The sequence below is a fragment of the Ambystoma mexicanum genome, chromosome 9 (assembly GCF_040938575.1).
Source record: "Ambystoma mexicanum isolate Mex_15411 chromosome 9, UKY_AmexF1_1, whole genome shotgun sequence".
In the NCBI taxonomy this organism is placed as follows: Eukaryota; Metazoa; Chordata; class Amphibia; order Caudata; family Ambystomatidae; genus Ambystoma; species Ambystoma mexicanum.
Genome location: NC_090931.1, coordinates 1,507,972,611 through 1,507,991,964, shown reverse-complemented (window position 1 = coordinate 1,507,991,964; position 19,354 = coordinate 1,507,972,611). Strand labels below are relative to the sequence as shown.

General features: G+C 44.2%; 1 pseudogene; it reads left to right on the top strand.

The window, feature by feature from the left end:
- Positions 1–18,176, top strand: part of LOC138487545 (zinc finger protein 271-like) — a 75,505-nt pseudogene extending 57,329 nt beyond the window's left edge.
- The last annotated feature ends 1,178 nt before the right edge of the window (positions 18,177–19,354 follow it).

Here is a 19,354-nt window from a genome sequence, read left to right as displayed (position 1 = left end):
GGTGCCGGTATTTTACTGGCATGGACCAAGGTGGTAATAGCACCTTGGTCCACCGCCTACCGTGTAATGAGGCCCTTACTCTGAGCCCCTGGGATATCTCACACGATCTAGTCAGAGTCATTATTTATGCAGCCTGGGCAGAATTGTGAGGAATTCTCCTGCTTTCGATAACTGTGTCTACGGTGGTAATTGCATAAATGGTGGTAGAAGTGCCGTCTGGGAGTTTGAAACAAGAACCATCACAAAATATTTCCCCATCAGGGGATGGCAAGGGTGTGTCACTTAAATCACTCCTCCCCTTTGTGTCTTGTTCAGTAACATAGAGACAATCGTGGGTTGTGTCATTAGTACTGTCCTTGTTTAGAGGAGGTAAAAGTTTGGTCGTATTCAAAGAACAGCATCTCTTAATTTTGATGTGAGGTGCAAATAGAATGAGCTCATATCTCGTGAGCCGGGCATATCTGAGATGCTGAGTCAGTGTTCTGTTCAACAGAACATCCACTGAGTGGATCACAGCTAAGGAGTGACCCAAAACCATCTCTTCACTTTGTTTCACTGAGGTAGCAGCAGCAGCTGTAGCGATAAGACATTTTGGCAAAGCGCATGCAACAGGGTCTAACATGGAGGAAAGATAGCCGCACAGTCTGCTTCTTCTTCCATGTTCTTGTGTCAAAACAGCCAAAGCACATCTGTCTCTTTAATGGACAAACAACACCAACTCCTTCACTAAGTTGGTGTGCTCAATACTGGTGCGGAGCATAGCACATTTTGAGCAGATCAAAAGCATTTTGACAATCTGTATCCCAAGGTAGAGGTAAAACTACATCCTTTCTTGTCAGTGTCAACAAAGGTTTAATGAAAAGTGAAACATTTGGAATCCATTGCCTGCAATAGGAAGCCATTCTGATAAATGCCCTTACCTCTTTTTGTGTATTTGGTATCGCCATATCACAAATGCTTTGTATTTTTTCAGGCACAAGGTGCCTTCCCTCTTTTGGCAGGAGATAGCCTTAATAGGCGACCTCCTGTTGACAATACTGACATTTTTTCAAAGGGGCTTTATGACCATTATCAGCTAGATGCTTCAGTAACGAAATAGTACCCTCCTTGCAAGCGCTTTCTGAATCTGCAGCAATTAGCAGGTCATCAATGTATTGTATGAGTGTGAAAGGTAATTCAAGCATGCCGAGTTGTTCCTTGAGGGACCTACTATAAATGCTAGGACTCTCAGTGTACCTTTGCGGTATTCTGGTGAAAGTAAAAGAGCGCCCTCCAAGGGAAAATGCAAACAAATACCTTCTATCTGGGTGAGTGGGGTGCTAAAAAATGCATTTATTAAGTCATTCCGACCCTGCCGGTAGCGGGTTAATGGCACCAGTAAGGATGCCAGTGCCGTTAACCCCCTACCGCCCTATTACGAGGTCCCTTAGCGGGTCCCACCAGGACCGGCTGATTTTACCAGCCTGTCTTAGCGGGACCCGATAAAGGACCATGGAGCTAATAAAGGGCCCGGAATTTGCAGGCCCGTTATAAGCTCCTTCCCCATTCCCATTGTGCCCTATGGGTGCTCAAATGGGAATGGGGAATGGTTTTCGAAATGGGGACTTACCGGGTCCGCATAGGTCGGAATGTCCCGGTAAGTACCCATTCCGACACCACGGACCCAGACCCGAGTTTGGAGGCAGCCATGGTGCTAATAGCTAATAGCCCCCCCAATGACTGAAAAATGTGTAGCTGTTGCCGGAATCATAGTCTGAATGGTGGTGATGTCAGGACCAATGGGAAACTGTGGTGCTACTACTTTGTTAATTCCGCGAAGATCAATAACAAAATGGTAGGGCAAAGCATTGTCACCTTTCTTATAAACATGCAAAACTGGGATATTGCATGTGCTACCAGAAGTCTCTTCTATCACACCTTGATGTATTAAATCAGAGACAATACTTTTGAATGCCTGTCTCACCATCAAATGAAACTTTATACTGTGGAATGTGCGGTAATTTAATACCAGATTTCAAAACAGTTGGCACTGGTTCGACATCTAGAATGCAACATCGTTGTCGTTTACCACCCATAGATGTGTAGGTACCTGGTGCAACTCACTGGGGTAAGGGTAAAGCCATGAATTGGGAGGTGGAATTCAGCTGGGGCAAAATAGTCAAGTACAGTCCATCTAGAGAGCAGTAAATTACTGCATCCAATTCTTTCAACAAATTCAAACCCAGCAGATTTTCACCGCAGTTAGTAGTCAGTAAAAATGGACATGAGTCAGTGAAGGGTTCTAAAGAAATCAGCACTGGTGTAGAGACCGGACTTACTACTGGGATACCAGAGAACCGTACTGATACATTTTGTTGCCCTGACAGGGGAATATCTGGAACCTTTGCGTGCTCAATAGAGCATTTGTGCACTCTTGTGTCCACCAAAAATGTGTGTGCCCTATCCCCTACTTTCATTTCTACGTAGGGTCCTTTCTGGTCTTCAGGGATAGGAGTAGGTTCCAGAACCTGCTTTGGGCTGTCCTAGCGGAATAGAACATCATCGGATGTAAAATCTTCAGTGAAATATGTGTGTGTAGCGTTGTCAAAAACATTTGCGCTTCTAGTATTTTGCTGCCCCTCCTGATTCCCGCATTGTTATCATACTGCTGGTTCTGGGAAAACTGATTTCTATTTGGTCCTTGCATGCCATCGCCACATGCTCTCTGCCTTGTACTGGGCATTCCATTTGCTTTCTGCAGGAGGATTGGACACTGTGCCCTCCACTGGCTGTCCTGCTAGTAATATACACATTGGTTTATATTAACAGTCCCTGTTTGTGGGGTAAACTGTCCTTTCTTGAGCATTCCCGCCATGTGGTCCTCTTGCAATCTGTTGCAAAAGCACCCTAATTTTTAGGTCAACCTTCTTTTTCTCTATTTTCTCCTTCTCACTGTTTACTCTATTCTCATAATACTGGGCCATATGGGGAACTTCAGACTGTGACTTAGTCTGCCATGCACTTTCAGAGTCAGTGATTTGAGACTGAATGTTGGGCAATAGCCCACGTACACATTTGTCGACAAACAATCTCTTTCCTGGTTCCGTACTCAAATCCTGCCCACTGAAATCTGAAAACACTTGCTCAAACCTGTTGAAAAACTCTGTGGCTCCCTCTGTATTTCCTTGCATGCATGATGTTACTTTATACCAAATTATTCTCTTCTCAGCTACCAAAGACTTAAGCTTGGTCACAATGCGGTCTGGTAACATTAAGATGCCTTGTGGAGGCTTCTTTCCTGCTTTTGACCTGTCAGCTTGTTCTAGTGCAGCCCAAGTATCGCGCATAACAGGTTGATCGTCCATGGTCCCAATCTGTTTCCATAAATCTGCTGGTAAAAGCACAGGGAATAATAAGTCGATGTCACCTAAAGTGAAAAACCAACACATTTAAAATGGACTCTATTTCTTTGTAAAACCCAGGGGGATTATTCCTAATGTCAGGGATAGCATGTTTAAGAGTGTTAACTTCCTGCCGTGAAAATGGAACGTGAACAAACTGTGAGATATAGGCCCTCATTACAATACTGGCGGTAACCCATGGCGCTATTAGCACCATGGGTGCTGCCGGTAGTGTAACGAGTCCGCTAATGTTCAATGGGGAATTACCACCCCATTCCAAGGTTGGCGGGGTGGTAATTCCCCATTGAACATTGGCCCTTCCCCATTCCCATTTTTGCCCCATAGGGCATAATGGGAATGGGGAAGGCGGTAAGTACGGTACCGCAAATTGCGGTACCATACTTACCTCGAGAGTCCCTTTGCGGGCCCACCTTTAATGGCTGGTCTAGACCAGCCGTTGAGGTCGGGTCCCGCAAAGGGACCTCGTAGTAAGGCGCTAAGTGGTTAACGGCGCCACAGCCTTTTACGGTGCCAGTAACCACTTAGCGCCTGGGTCGTAATGAGGCCCATAGTGTGCAGGAATAGTCGAGGTAACTGCACCATTGGCAGCAAGTACCTCTACTTTAGGTACAAGTGTCTCATGGGAACCTCTCTCATGGGTAGCTGTGTAGTGGGAAACTCTGATCGCTAATTCAGGGGTAAAGCCAGATCAAGAGATGGTGAGGAGAAGTGCGGTGTCAGTGGAAAAAGTGCGCTTATAAATTACCATAACATCAGCAGGACAGCACCATTTATTTCTTCAAGCATTCATCTTGTAACTATTTAAACCATAACCTGTAATACCTTTCTTTGCATAGCTGGAGAGTACTGGCTAAAAGTATCATGAATATCAGTAGGTGAAATGGAGGCATCCGAGATCCATCTAAGAGCGTCTCGCGTGCATATGCTCATTTCTCCACTAGCTATTTTTGCTGCAGGCAAAAAAACTTTCTGTACATATGATGCTTGTTGTATCCTTATCCAACTTAAATTGGTGTAAGTGGTCTAATTCAAATAATTTTGAGATGTGTTCGCATATTTTCAGTAAAGTGTCTCTAGTGCAAGACAAGTTATTCAAATCCTGCAATTCCTGTGGAACCGCAGAGTCAGTCAGATCACGCCAAATCTCGGCTAAGTATAGCCCATTTGTTCTAGTAATACCTGTTGATCAGGAATACCCCCATGATCTATTAGAGAGCTTGAAGTGGCTGCTTCGTCGCCCTCCTATATATATATATGTCTGCCCATTTGTGCAATTCTTTCTTTCATGCAGGAGGTACTGCACTGCGAGTTACAGATCTCTGGTCGCTAGGGATATTTGCAGGTGCTAAAAGAGGAGTGGCAGAAGTAGTCAGTGGCAAAGGTAGGAGTAAATCTTGTGCATTAGATGGCGGAGGCCAACCGCCAGAGCGTGTGTCTGGTGCTGGTAATGGTGGCTGTGCTGGTGTAGGCGGAGGAACATAGGGCGGTGGTGCGGTATGAGGTGTTTGCCTCTCATTCAACATTTTATTTATTAATTCATCAGATGCATGCAATTCCTTTGAAGGGTATATTTTCTGTACCTCTAACTGGAACCCCCTATCCATGTTTCTAATAGCTTCCTCTTGTTTCTGTTGGTCATGTGCTAAAGCCTTTTGAGCCTGGGTAATGTATCTACGTGCATATTTCTCCCTGCTTTTGAGGTGTTGTGTGGCTTCTTTGTGCCAGTCCCTAACAGCGTCAAAAGTCACAGGCCTATCTTTCTTTCTCAATAGTACTAACTCAAGGTACTGTATTCTAGACATCTCAAAACTTCCCAACTCTGGCCATTGAAGTTCAGTATCATGTCTAGTCTGACGATACCAAATACTATTAACAACTATAGAGTCGAGATCTCAACATTTTCTGCAAAGGAGAACTCCCGGGGCATGGTTATGCTCCCCGTTTCACTGGTGGAATCAATATAGGAAGAATCCGAAGAAGAGAACCGTCTTTGGAGATCAGGTGCAGCAGATAGGTTGCCAATCATATTATCCAGTCGTCTGGCTGCTGAGATTTTCTGCTGAGATAAGGTGTTGCAGATAGTTGGCTGCCAATCATATTATCCAGTCCTGTGGTTGCTGAGATTTGCTGCTGAGATCAGGTGTGGCAGATAGTTGGGTGCCAATCATATTATCCAGTCCCAAGAATGCTGAGATTTGCTGCTGAGATCAGGTGTGGCAGATAGTTGGGTGCCAATCATATTATCCAGTCCCGTGGCTGCTGAGATTTGCTGCTGAGATCAGGTGTGGCAGATAGTTGGGTGCCAATCATATTATCCAGTCCCGTGGCTGCTGAGATTTGCTGCTGAGATCAGGTGTGGCAGATAGTTGGGTGCCAATCATATTATCCAGTCCCGTGGCTGCTGAGATTTGCTGCTGAGATCAGGTGTGGCAGATAGTTGGGTGCCAATCATATTATCCAGTCCCAAGAATGCTGAGATTTGCTGCTGAGATCAGGTGTGGCAGATAGTTGGGTGCCAATCATATTATCCAGTCCCGTGGCTGCTGAGATTTGCTGCTGAGATCAAGTGTGGCAGATAGTTGGGTGCCAATCATATTATCCAGTCCCAAGAATGCTGAGATTTGCTGCTGAGATCAGGTGTGGCTGATAGTTGGGTGCCAATCATATTATCCAGTCCCGTGGCTGCTGAGATTTGCTGCTGAGATCAGGTGCGGCAGATAGTTGGGTGCCAATCATATTATCCAGTCCCAAGAATGCTGAGATTTGCTGCTGAGATCATGTGTAGCAGATAGTTGGGTGCCAATCATATTATCCAGTCCCAAGGCTGCTGAGATTTGCTGCTGAGTTCAGGTGTGGCAGATAGTTGGGTGCCAATCATATTATCCAGTCCCAAGCCTGCTGAGATTTGCTGCTGAGATCAGGTGTGGCAGATAGTTGGGTGCCAATCATATTATCCAGTCCCGTGCTGCTGATATTCGCTGCTGCATGCCTCCCAGGGAATGCCTCTGCAGTCCGATACACATTTTTAGCAATGAGTTATTGTTGTCAATGGGAGGCAAACTAGTGGATGATTTCTCATTAGGAGAGACCTGTATGATAGATTGAGGAGCGGGAGTGATTGCTCCCGTTGCTGGCACAATTTCTGGTGTAATAGTGGCAAAAAAAGCCCAGGATCTGAGATTGCCTCCCTGAATGCAAGTCCTGTTTGTCTTTTTTTATAAGTGGTGAAGGGGATGTAGATTCATTCACAGTAGTTGGACTATGGGCCTCATTGCGACTTAACAAGGGCATGGCTGCCTCCAGAATCGTGTCCGGGGCTGGGTTCCCTGAATGGGTAAATACCGAACCATTCCGAGTATGGAGGGCCCGGTATTTCCTCCTTCAGGGAACCCAGGCCCGGTCCTTCCCCATTCCCATTCGAGCCCCCATAGGGCTCAATGGGAACGGGGAGGGAGCTAACAACGGACCCATTACAAACAGGCCCGTTGTTAGCTCCCTGGTCCCCTCGCGGGACCCGCTATGGACGTCTGGACAAACCAGACGTCCAGAGCGGGTCCCGCGAGGGGACCTCGTAATTGTGCAGAATGGGTTTAACGGCGCCGGCACCATTACTGGCGCCGTTAAACCCATTCCGCACAAGTTGTAATGAGGCCCAATGTGTTCATTTGCCCACCGGTCGTGCCACACCTCACCGAGCATACTTCCGTTGTTGTGTCGTTTTCATGATTTAAAGAATGCAAAGTACGTGTAACTGACAAACAGTTGTGAAAATGCACCCATTATGTGTTATACATAGTTAGCCTCGGCACAACACATTTGAATACAGCATTCAGATTCCATTTGCTCAATTTCTAAGTTTTCATTTACCATTTCCCCATGCAGGAAAATAATCACTGCTGAAAGGCTTGCAAACGCAGCTCAGTCAAAAATGCTTAGCTAATGGAATGTTCCAGCTCCAAAACTTGAGCAGGCAGCCACAGGCAGAAGATAAAGGATAGTTTATAGTCCTTCCTGTGCTCTTCTTTCCAGAGCTAATAGCGCGTGGCATGTTTATAAAACCTGATGTACCATGATATGCCATGCACATTCTAGGAAGGGAAAGATAATTAAACTACCATGCCTAAATTTCGTAGTGCCCTTTGGTACAAGGAAAACACACAGATAAAGATAGGCCAGGAATGTCACCTTCTTTTGAGAACAGAACACACCCTTCCGTCCTGAAAACAGTAAATTGTATGGTAATGACGCAGAGCGATGCTCCATGTGTTACCATAACAAATGCCCACATTTTGTGGGTCATGAACTGCCAGCAATACAAAGAACAGAGGCAGATTTAAACTGTATTTAAGGCTGACTGTGCCTCATGTAACGGTCTCACTTTCTCTACGACTGTTCGCAGTTTTAGATGAACTTGGGGCCCACTTAAGCGTGAATAAACAACTGTTATATTTATGTGTGGTAACTGGTGTGTCTTCATTTCTTTGCAGTAGCCCGAATTTGGGATTAACAGATGCTGCCTGGAACGTGGGCAATTTCCCGATGATGACCCATCGCATTACGAGGATAGAGCAGACAGACTGAGACCAGAGTATTGGGGGCCCCAGCACTTGAGACGCTGTTCCTCGCAGACTGCTACTGTGATGTCCGTTCGCCCCGAGCGACAGCGAGATTCCTGGTCCAAAGGCAGCAAGTGTTTTGCATTTTGGGAAGTACACCAGCCACAAGTTTGATGGGGGAATGGTGGCATTTTGAATCAGGTGAGTTTGTTGCAAGCTGGAACTGTTTAGAAAATATGTCTGATAGGAAATATACTGCACAGCATATTGACCAGGAAATAATTGTTGTTTTAAAAATATGCTTGGGTTTAGTAAGTTGTCATCTTGTTGGGCAAAGCTCTGTTGCGGGAAGAGACAACTGAATGGTTTGGAACATAGTCAACCGGCGCCACCCGGAGGGTCGCTGGCATATGATATGTATATGAAGTTTGGTTTAGGTATAAGACTGGATAATATGATTGGCACCCAACTATCTGCTGCACCTGATCTCAGCAGCAAATCTCAACAGCCAGGGGACTGGATAATATGATTGACACCCAACTATCTGCCACACCTGATCTCAGCAGCAAATCTCAGCAACCACAGGACTGGATAATATGATTGGCAGCCAACTATCTGCAACACCTTATCTCAGCAAAAAATCTCAGCAGCCAGACGACTGGATAATATGATTGGCAACCTATCTGCTGCACCTGATCTCCAAAGACGGTTCTCTTCTTCGGATTCTTCCTATATTGATTCCACCAGTGAAACGGGGAGCATAACCATGCCCCGGGAGTTCTCCTTTGCAGAAAATGTTGAGATCTCGACTCCATCTATAACATTGAACACTATTTTGGCAAAAAGTGAGTCTTTGATGTCCTTATGTTCCACTATTGCTGGAGCTTCAGTTGATTTTGACGAAAGTTGTAGATGTGATTTTGATGAATAATGCAAATTTTACCAGTTCCTGCTCCCCCCTTCCTTTTCTTCTTCGACTGATTCTCCCTCTGTTTTGGTGGAGGCTCTGTCCTGCGAAAGGAGGACAGGAGATTCCTTGGTGGTATTTACACGTCGCCCTGACCTGTTAGTCGTAAGGAAATCAAACGCCCTCGAAAAACACCTTCCCAAACAGGGGGTATGAATGTCTGGGAGTGATACCACCCATGTTGTTGACCAACCGGATTGTATGTTGGTTACACCTAATCCAACCATTGAGGCTCCTAGGAGAGTCTCCAGAGAACAGGGAGATGGTAATATTCGAAGGGTGCATTTGCAGTCCCTCCTTGATGCCTGGTTTTGTGAGTGCAGAGGTATATTCTGCAGAGCACCCTGGGCCCTCACTGGTTGGTACCGTTATAAATGGGAGACGGGTACATCACTGTGAAGATGGTTTTGACACTGAGGATTCGGCCCCCCACTTAAAGAATCATTATCTTACCCCTCCTGTGGCCATACCGCATCTCTTTGCTACAGGCACTCCGGACCCACTATTTTTGCCTGGAGTGGTTCTCAGACTAATTCTCATTCTCAGTGTCTTGCATCACACAACAATGATCAAGTATGAAAAGGTCCTCAATTACAACAAGATGTTCTGGCTCCTATTTGGATGGCCCCTAAATTAATTCAGGAGTCCTCAAGGTTTGCCCAGTGGCTTTGAAGAACCCTCTATGAACCACAGACCACTCAGGTTAATTTCTGTAAGCCGAATATGGCCTCTGACTTCTTGAGGGGATATAGCTTGTGCCCTAATATTACTGGAAATTGTGCTCACTCTATCAATAGCACAGCAGCTAATGTTACTAGTACTCCTTCCCTTAACAATCAGCATCAATGTGAGCAATGAGGGCAGCTCCCATTTGGGAAATGGGCCACAATTGAGGAACTCAACCCGGGCAGATACAGTCCTTTCATGAATTGTACCTTTCTACTTGGACTGTGGTCTAGAATCCCTTGTCTAATCAATTTGTGCTCAGAAGACCGGACCCATGTAGAGTTATCCACTGTTGATAGCCCCACAAACTGAGCCCTTGTTGAATTCATTTTTCCATCAGTACTTGCTCTTCTGAGTACATGTACACTGGAGCTTCACAGAATGGGTTGTGTGCTCATGGTCTGCAGAAAACATGTTATGGCCTGTGCCATGGGAAATATGCCTGATACCAGAGTATTGTTAGATGTTCCGGCTATTCATCAGGGCAAATCTAAATCTGAGAGAGTAAGCCTACGAGCAGTGATAGATGGTAACAAGCCAGTGAAGAGGAGGCAAAGAGAAGCAGTACATTGGGTGTCTGCAACACTGAGTGTAAACAGAACTAAGTGACCAGTACACGTTCGGTCTGATCTGTCCTGGCTGTGTTGGAACACTAGGGGCTATTGCTCATTTCTTGTTCAGCCCTTGGGTTTACAGCCCTTGGGTAGTGATATCTTCATGTTGCAAGATACTTGGTTGAAGAAAGATTTCAACATTGATGGCTATCAAATACTATGCCGTCATGTGATCAGTGGGCTGAGAGGTAGGCCAATGGGGGGCCTTGCTATTGGTGTACAGGTGGAATATAATCTCACTCCCTACAATATTGGCTGTGTTACCTCGCAAACGTCAGTGGGCCAAAGTGCCTTCGCGAACCGATTTTTAATCACAACTTGCAGAGCATAGTTGAAGAGATTCTGGCTGCATGATTGCAATGAAACCCTTGGGGGAAAGTAATCTTTGCCGGCGATTCAAATTCACTGACGCTAATCGACTATTTAGCGCTGGTGAATGAAAACGAGTATAATCTGGTGGTAACTGGTGTGATCAATAAGCATTCCTTCAGAAATTCAAAATGGGGAGCATGGATTGATTCATACGATCTCCAATGTTTGAATTTAGGAACTTTGGTTGGGGAGCCAGTTGGGCCCACTTGAACCAATGGAGTTTCCTCTTCTCATTTGGATTATGTTTTCATGGACCTAGGGACAAAAATGACGTGTGGGGACCCTCTTGTGAAACACACCAGTCTTACTGATCATGCCATGAAGTGGTCTATAATGCTAGATTCACCACAGGATGTATATTATATCAACTCGAGAGCCACAGTAAATTCCCAGGGTAAACGCCTCATTTAGACGGAGACACACATTAATATTATGACTAGTCTTATTCAAAACAGTGAGCAGAGCATATCTGTGTGGCTACCCAATAACAACTGGGACTTTAAACTGATGCTAGACTCCCTGAAGCATATGTTTCATTGCATTAGTGGAAAGCCAGGAAGCTTTGCTCGTGGTGGGCCATCCTTTGATATGTTAATACACAGGAGGAAAAGGGAGCGTTGTTTGGCTTGTGCACAGATCAAGAAGAACGTTGTGATATCCACTATGGAGAAGTATAGATTGATAAGGAACATCCACGCTTGTTATAACATTTGGGTAAAGGCTCACAAGGCTTCTTTGCACCGTGCCAATTGGAAGTGGCTCTTTAACGTGTTGCGCACCAACGATAATAAGAGGTTTTGGTCCATGATTAGAACATACACTGCGGGCACTACTCCATTGGAGGATAATTTCACCCCGAGTCATGTTGGGTAGCTGCTTTAAACACGGTATACTAGGATGAACAATACTATTCCTCAACCATTACTGGAAGGCCTTTTAAACATTGATGTAGATGACATTCTTCACATCATTAAGGGTTTGAAGAACTACATGGCCCCATGTCCCGATGGAATTGCTAACGCAATAATTAAGGCAAATCCAATCTTCTGAGCGAACACCTTATCGCGTCTCTTTCGCAGTATTATTGAGTCTGGAGAAATACCTGGTAGTTGGGGGCAGTATGTCTTGATCACATTCTTTAAGAAAGGGGATAGGACCGATCCCCTTAATTATAGACTGTTGGTCATGCTAGACAGTAGCCAAGAAATCTTTGCAACCCTTCTTCTGGAAATTATGAATGTTTGGGCCGAGGAGAGGGGATTGCTCAATACATTCCAAACTGGCTTCTGCAAGAATCACACGGCTAGTCTCAATATCTGTGCCCTTCAAAGTCTTATTGCTGACGTGGAGCAAGGCAAGGGGAAAGGGTTATATGCCTGCTTTGTGGATTTTTCCAAAGCTTTTGACACAGTGCAGCGTGATTGATTGTGGACCAAGTTAACCGGCTGGGGTATTGACTCTAGATTGCTATATCTTATTAGAGAGCTTTATTCTAACACCACTCTCGTGGTGCGTGTGATTCAGGGAGGGCTAGTGTCCATATCACCCAATCATGCTCTGAAGCAGGGATACGTTCTTGCGCCTCTGTTTTTTTATTTATATACTTCTGACATGGCTATGGGTATTGATGCAGTGAGACACTTTCCACCGGCTCGGGGGAGTGATCCAGTACCAGGGCTCGGCTATGCTGATGATACCGTGCTGCTGGATCGCACCCCGATAGGCCTTCAACGCTCTAGCAACGCTCTTGCTTCCTTTGCTCAGCAAAATAATCTTACCATTAACATCAGTAAAACTAAGATTGTAATCTTTGGTATCAGTGCAAGAAAAGACAATTGTTATGCTTGGCAGCTGGGTGAAGTGGCCCTAGAAGTAGTCGAGAGCTACTTATATCTTGTTGTCCCTGTCAAAGATCGACCTAATAATGGCTATCATGGAGATTTCATAATGTCTAAGACCCTGTAAAAAATGGTGGACCCTCAAGACGTTTGTAAGTAGCAAGGGTGGATGGAACATCGAGGGATGGTGTATAGAGCTAGTATTGCGCCAGTGATTCTATATGGCACTGTGGCCATTACGGAATGCAAAATGAAATGGCTGGAAACCTTGGAGGAAAGGATAATATGCTCCATCTTGGGGGTTTCCACCTCTGTCCCTATTGAAGCTTTGCGATTGGCGCTTGGTCTTGTGTCTCTCCTTTCGCCTAATCTTAACTCCAATTCCCTGAAAGGCCTCATTGCGGCTCATTACCACCGGGCCACCTCTAATCTATATCTTCAGGATCTTCGTGTCTCCACGCTGAAATTCCTGCATGAGATCCATGTAAATATTGATGATTTAATTGATTCTCCTGTCGACATGAAGACATTGATGGAAAAACACTGATGTCTGGGATGTGACTCATAATCTCTGCAGGCTACATGAAAAAATGAGGCTTGTTGAGTTCTCAAGACAGGGTTTTACCCCGGATAGCCCCCTGCACCTATTTAGTTAAACCAGGTTCTAACCAATGAGGAGACTTATCTCTATGCAGTTTAATATTCTCCCTATGAGAGAGGTCATGGGACGTTGGACAGGGGTTCCTCAAGAGGAAAGGCTTTGCCGATTCTGTGTGGAAGCCGTTGAGCCCCCCCCCTTTTTTTACTAGTTGCCCCAGGTTGATCGACCAGTATGCAAAAGGCTTTGCTACCCCAGCGGCTAGTTTGTATAGCATAGCAACAGATCACTTCTGGCGCTGCATATATGGTGCAGAATCCATTTTATATACAGCAACCACATTTTATATATGCAGAGGGATATTGCGAAAAATGCCATAATTGTATGTTTTTTTTTATATCATATAATTATTTAATGATTGTGAAATGTTGTACTCCAAAGGTACTCTTCGGCTTTATGCATCCAGACGTTGTAGGTTAAAGAAGGGTGAGAAAGTATTTTTTAATGTTAATAATATGGATTCTTCATATTTTGATTTTGTGTGAATATGAATTTTCGTATCTGATGAACTTTATTTAATGCTGTATAAATTATTAGTACTTTTTTTTACAATAAAGTAAAAAAACAAAAAAACAAAAGAAATCCCACTAGACCTGGAGGACAAGTTCCTTAGTTTACACATAATTGACATAAGAGAAATGCACTTGTCCCATGGTGATGGATGACAAAATATGTACCAGTGTTTCCTGTAAAATGGAGCATGTCACCATAAGCATACTTCAGATTTGGTGCAATGCTGCCACCCAAAAGGCCAGCCATGCACAGTGAACAATCTATTTTCCAGCTACTGCAAACAAAGTTGGATTACAGTAAATGTCAAGTAAAAGTTTCAAACATCCTCCTACTTGCCAGCAAGGTTGAGTACCATGCAAGTGCTGCTCGCCCTTCATAAATCTACTTGTCAGTGTGAATGGGCTAGTGGATTGTGCGAGACTGAACATAGATATAGGTTTCATGACACATTGCAGCCACCTTTGAGCCTGGGAGTATCAAAGCAACCACATAGAGTTTGCCAGAAAACAGCCTGCCCCTACCACCTCCCATGTAAAGCTGTTGCTTACAATGTTTCATAACCCCGAATGACTGAGTACAAGTGCATCAAAAATGGCAACGTTGGATGTCTAGGTTGGTACCAGTCATTGGGCAAGAGGTACACTCGGATAATATTGTGCATTCCATCATTCACAATTACTTTCGTATTTTCCACTTTGGATGCAAGCCAGTAAGGCAGTGTCCAGCATCAGGCCCACTAGGATAAAACTGGACATTGCACTGTGTAAGATTTTGTAATGTTTTTTTATTGGCTAGAGGAAATGCTGACCAGCAGATGGAAGTTTACACCCCCTGTTTGTGTGTGGTGTTACAAGGCCTGTTTGGGAATTGCAATTACTGCAGGTACTTGTCTGGGTGTAGATGCCGTAAAGATTCAGACAAACTTATTTGGAAAAACTGGAGGCTGATTGAAGAAATGGAATGTGAGGCCTACTGTGCATGTGAACAACTTGAGACTGTGTGGAGAAGCTGTGTGTCTTAATAACGTGCATTATTCCCACAATAGCAGCAATGCTTTCTTATACTGGTTCCCACGTATTGGCCTCGCTGTGCTGCATTGTTTGGACTCACTGCGTGCAAATCATTGGGCAAATAATGTGGCCATGCTTAAAATGTAATTTCCCAGCCCTGGAGCTAAGAACTGTTTTACAGTCAGTGTTGTCGGCTTCTTATCCCCATTTGAATTGCTTTGCCATTAGAGGGGAGCATTAGAGGTCTTGATTCCTTTTCTGGCAGCCAAAAGTGGCAGATTATTTTTTCTTTGTAAACATATGTCTGCTCTGTCAGCTCTATTTTTCACTATTGTTCATTTTATGATGTCACCACCATCTGATGAAGAGGTCTATGGGACTTGGACAGCTAATGCATCTACCATCTCTGCACAATATTATCATTAGCTCAATAAAAGATGTCATACCTTTGAATGTGTAAAATATCTCAGAACGAATCGGAGAAGTAGTAGAACCTACACTGAATACAGCAATATCTGGCATGAAGCCTGATGCAGCCCTCCACCCAAAGAGCTTCATTTTAGTCACTACAGCACACGCTTGATTACTTTAGCTGAAGCATTAGAAGCAAGTGAAGTCCTTACGCAGGGGTGCATTTTGAAATCAGGTTGTTTGAGCACAAAGGCACTGAAAAGGAATGTCTAAGATCCAACATGGAATAGAGAATCTCCAAGCAGATCATGATGCAGTTTCATTGAAAGGGATTCGCAGTTTTAAGATTATGCTTTATTTTCTCGCCAACCATTTAATGAAACTACCACTTGTTCTGTACTTTTGTAAACTTCAGCAGTACTTTTACGGCACTTGACATGGACATTTTTAATATCAGCCGACATGCAATGCTCCTTTGCCATGATATAAGCCCCTTTGCCTTAGCAAGTAGCCTCTTAGGAAGTTCTTTCTTTTTTAATGCCTTTTAATTTAACACCCTTAACTAATGTAATCTCAAAACTGAGGAACATACATTTTAGGAAATACAAATGTCTCTATGCATTATTCTACATGTAAATCAATGCTGTATTCTCCTCCAAGTATGTTTGTCCATTTCACTTTCCTGCTTGGTGAAGGTTTAGAAAGGTTTATTTTATTATACTTTTTGGGGATTGGACTTTGTAAAACGAGAATTAATAGTTCTGCATTAGATCTATTGATTTTTAGTTTGTATAATGATATGAAATAATACAAGTGGCCTTTGTTTCTTTCAACAGAGAATGAGAAGTCGCCAGAAGGTCCATGCTGGGGAGAAGGGCTACGAGTGCATGGAACGCGATGAGCACTTTCATCACGCAGCTGAATTGAGAAGGCAACATACATCCCACACAGAGGATAGACCGTACCAGTGTACAGAGTGTAAGAAAAGCTTCAGCCGGAGCTCATATCTGTGCAGGCATCAGAAGGTTCATACTGGCGAGCGACCCTACCAGTGTACAGGGTGTGAAAAAACCTTCAGTCAGAGATCAAATCTGATCCAGCATCAGAAGATCCATACTGGGATGCGACCATACCAATGTACAGAGTGTGAGAAATGCTTCACTCAGAGCTCAGATCTGATCCACCATCAGAAGAGCCATACAGGAGAGCGACCATTCCAGTGTGCAGTGTGTGTGAAAAGCTTCACTCGGAGCTCACATCTGATCCAGCATCAGAAGATCCATACTGGGGCCCGACCATACAAGTGTACAGAGTGTGAGAAAAGCTTCACTCAAAGCTCAAATCTGTACCGGCATCAGAAGATCCATACTGGGGTGCGACCATACCAGTGTACAGAGTGTGAGAAAAGCTTCAGTCAGAGCTCAGAGCTGTACCGGCATCAGAAGAGCCATACTGGGGGGCGACCATACCAGTGTACAGAGTGTGAGAAAAGCTTCACTCAAAGCTCAAATCTGTACCAGCGTCAGAAGATCCATACTGGGGGGCGGCCATACCAGTGCACAGAGTGTGATCGAGGCTTCACTCAGAGCTCAAAACTGATCCAGCATCAGAAGAGCCATACTGGAGAGCGACCATTCCAGTGTGCACTGTGTTTGAAAAGCTTCACTCGGAGCTCACATCTGATCCTGCATCTGAAGATCCATACTGGGGAGCGACCATACCAGTGTACTGAGTGTGAGAAATGCTTTAGTCAGAGCTCAGATCTGTACCGGCATCAGAGGATCCATACTGGGGGGCGACCATACCAGTGTACAGAGTGTGAGAAAAGCTTCAGTCAGAGCTCAGATCTGTACCGGCATCAGAGGATCCATACTGGGAGGCGACCCTACCAGTGTACAGAGTGTGAGAAAAGCTTCAGTCACAGCTCAGAACTGTACCGGCATCAGATGATCCATACTGGGGGGCAACCATAACAGTGTACAGAGTGTGAGAAAAGCTTCACTCAACACTCAAATATGTACCAGCATCAGAAGATCCATACTGGAGGGCAACCATTTCAGTGTGCAGCCTGTGTGTAAAAATTCACTCGGAGCTCACATCTGATCCTGCATCAGAAGATCCATACTGGAGTGCGACCATACTTGGTTACAGAGTGTGAGAAAAGCTTCAGTCAGAGCTCAGATTTGATCCAGCATCAGATGAGCCATACTGAAGGCGACCATACCAGTGTACACAGTGTGAGAAAAGCTTCATGAATAGCTCATATCTGGTCAAGCATCAGAGGGTCCATACTCGGGAGTGACCATACCAGTGTACAGAGTGTGGGAAATGCTTCAGTAGAGCTCAGATATGTACACGGATCAGAGGATTCAGACAAGTGAACATAGTGTGAGAAAAGCTTCACTTGTAGCTCAAGCCTATCCTTGGATCAGGGGATCGATACTAGGAAGAAGCCCCCATAAACGCATACAATGAAAGAAGCGCTTCAGTGACCCACCCATCTTTGAGTTGGAAACTCAGGGCCCATGCTGGGGAAAAGCCTCTGGTAAGCACTTTAATCCGGCATCACACATGACATTTCACCTGAAATCCCACACGGGAGATAAACCATACTAGTTTACTGAGCCTATGAAAAGGTTTTTCTTTCAGCTCAGCCCTGAACCAGCATTGGAGGATCCATACAGTGGTGTAAAGACTGTACAAATGTACGGCGGTGTGAAAAAATCTTCATGTACAGCTCTTATTTTACATCCCTGGGAGGATCGTACAGGGAAGAAGCCATATGGATGTAGGGACTGAAGTCAGCAATTCAATCCGGTATCCTGTTACTACATCAGAGACATTTGACCAATGCTGTTGCAACCAGGCCACCAGATTAGGTTTATACCAGGCTTTTTTATGCATGAAAATCTTGTAAATGTGACAGCTTTTTTATTTTCCTGTGTACATTTACGCACAAGTTTAGAGCAGAGGGCAGTGCAAAGGTCAGGTTACTTCACAGAAACCAGAATTCTGCTTTTGATTTTTATCTTCATGGATTTAATTGCAAGCCATGGGCCTCTGAAAAGAGAATGTATTTCTCTGAAGCCTATCAAAAAATGAAACTGCACATTGTGATAAAATAAATGTTTTTTTTTCCATTCAGCTTCTGCTGTGTTGTGTGTAGATGCTCATGGAGCAAACAGAAGCAATGTACATATTTATTTTCCTAGCATTTTAGGATTGTATAATTAATAAAATGGAAAAATAAGTTGCAATTGAGAATTAATCTTTTTCTAAATAATTCTCCTTTTTTACCAGTGAAAGCAAACCATTATTGCAAAAATGTGTTTTTCAAAGTTCCTGTGCTGTGTGCATAATCATGCGCATGCAGATAATTATAAAACCAGTGTCTAAAATGATAGTATGCATGGTCTAGTTTACATCCATTCAACCATGCAGTCAATGGGGTACATTACTATAAATGGTCAGTGGCAGCAGAGTATTTGCTCAAGGGTGAGTGATTGTCATTACTCCAATCACAGGTGTTATAGCCTCTCAAATCTTCAAGACTACAACATCCCATGTTGAATTTTAGTACCACGAGATGTTCAAAAATTCCCTCTCAGACCATAATCTCTCCAAGTTGTGAGCTACTCCAAAGGCGTACTGACTGTCAGTATAAATATGTACTCCAAGTGCCTCGGATATCTCACACGCTCTAGTCAAAGCCTTTATTTCTGCAGCCTGGGCAGAATTGTGAGGAATTCTTCTGCTTTCGATAACTGTGTCTAAGGTGGTAATTGCATAAGCTGTGGTAGAAGTGCCGTCTGGGAGTTTGAAACATGAACCATCACAAAATATTTCCCCATTAGGGGATGGCAAGGGTGTGCCACTTAAATCAATCCTCCCCTTGGTGAGAGATACCACTCTGGTGCATCACTCTGAATTATACACTTGACACATGAGTTATAATGTTAATGCATTTAATATGACCCCCTATCTTCTGAGGGTTCTTGTTCTCTTTAAACAAGCTTAAAGCAAAAGCAGATATAACATAACATAACATCACACCTACGAACAAGATTGCCATGTGGACAAAGGGCATGTTTGAATATGTAAATAATAGAACAAGTGTTGGTTTTAGTTTAAATGCATGGGTAACCTTTACCTCTTATTAAGCTATGCTACACGATACTATACTATACTCCATCAGTCTCCATGCATACAGCAAGCTTCCACTTGTCAGTCACGTTTAGAGCGGTGTGTGCTTCAAATGAAACAGCTCCTTCTTGGTTTGACGAGTTCT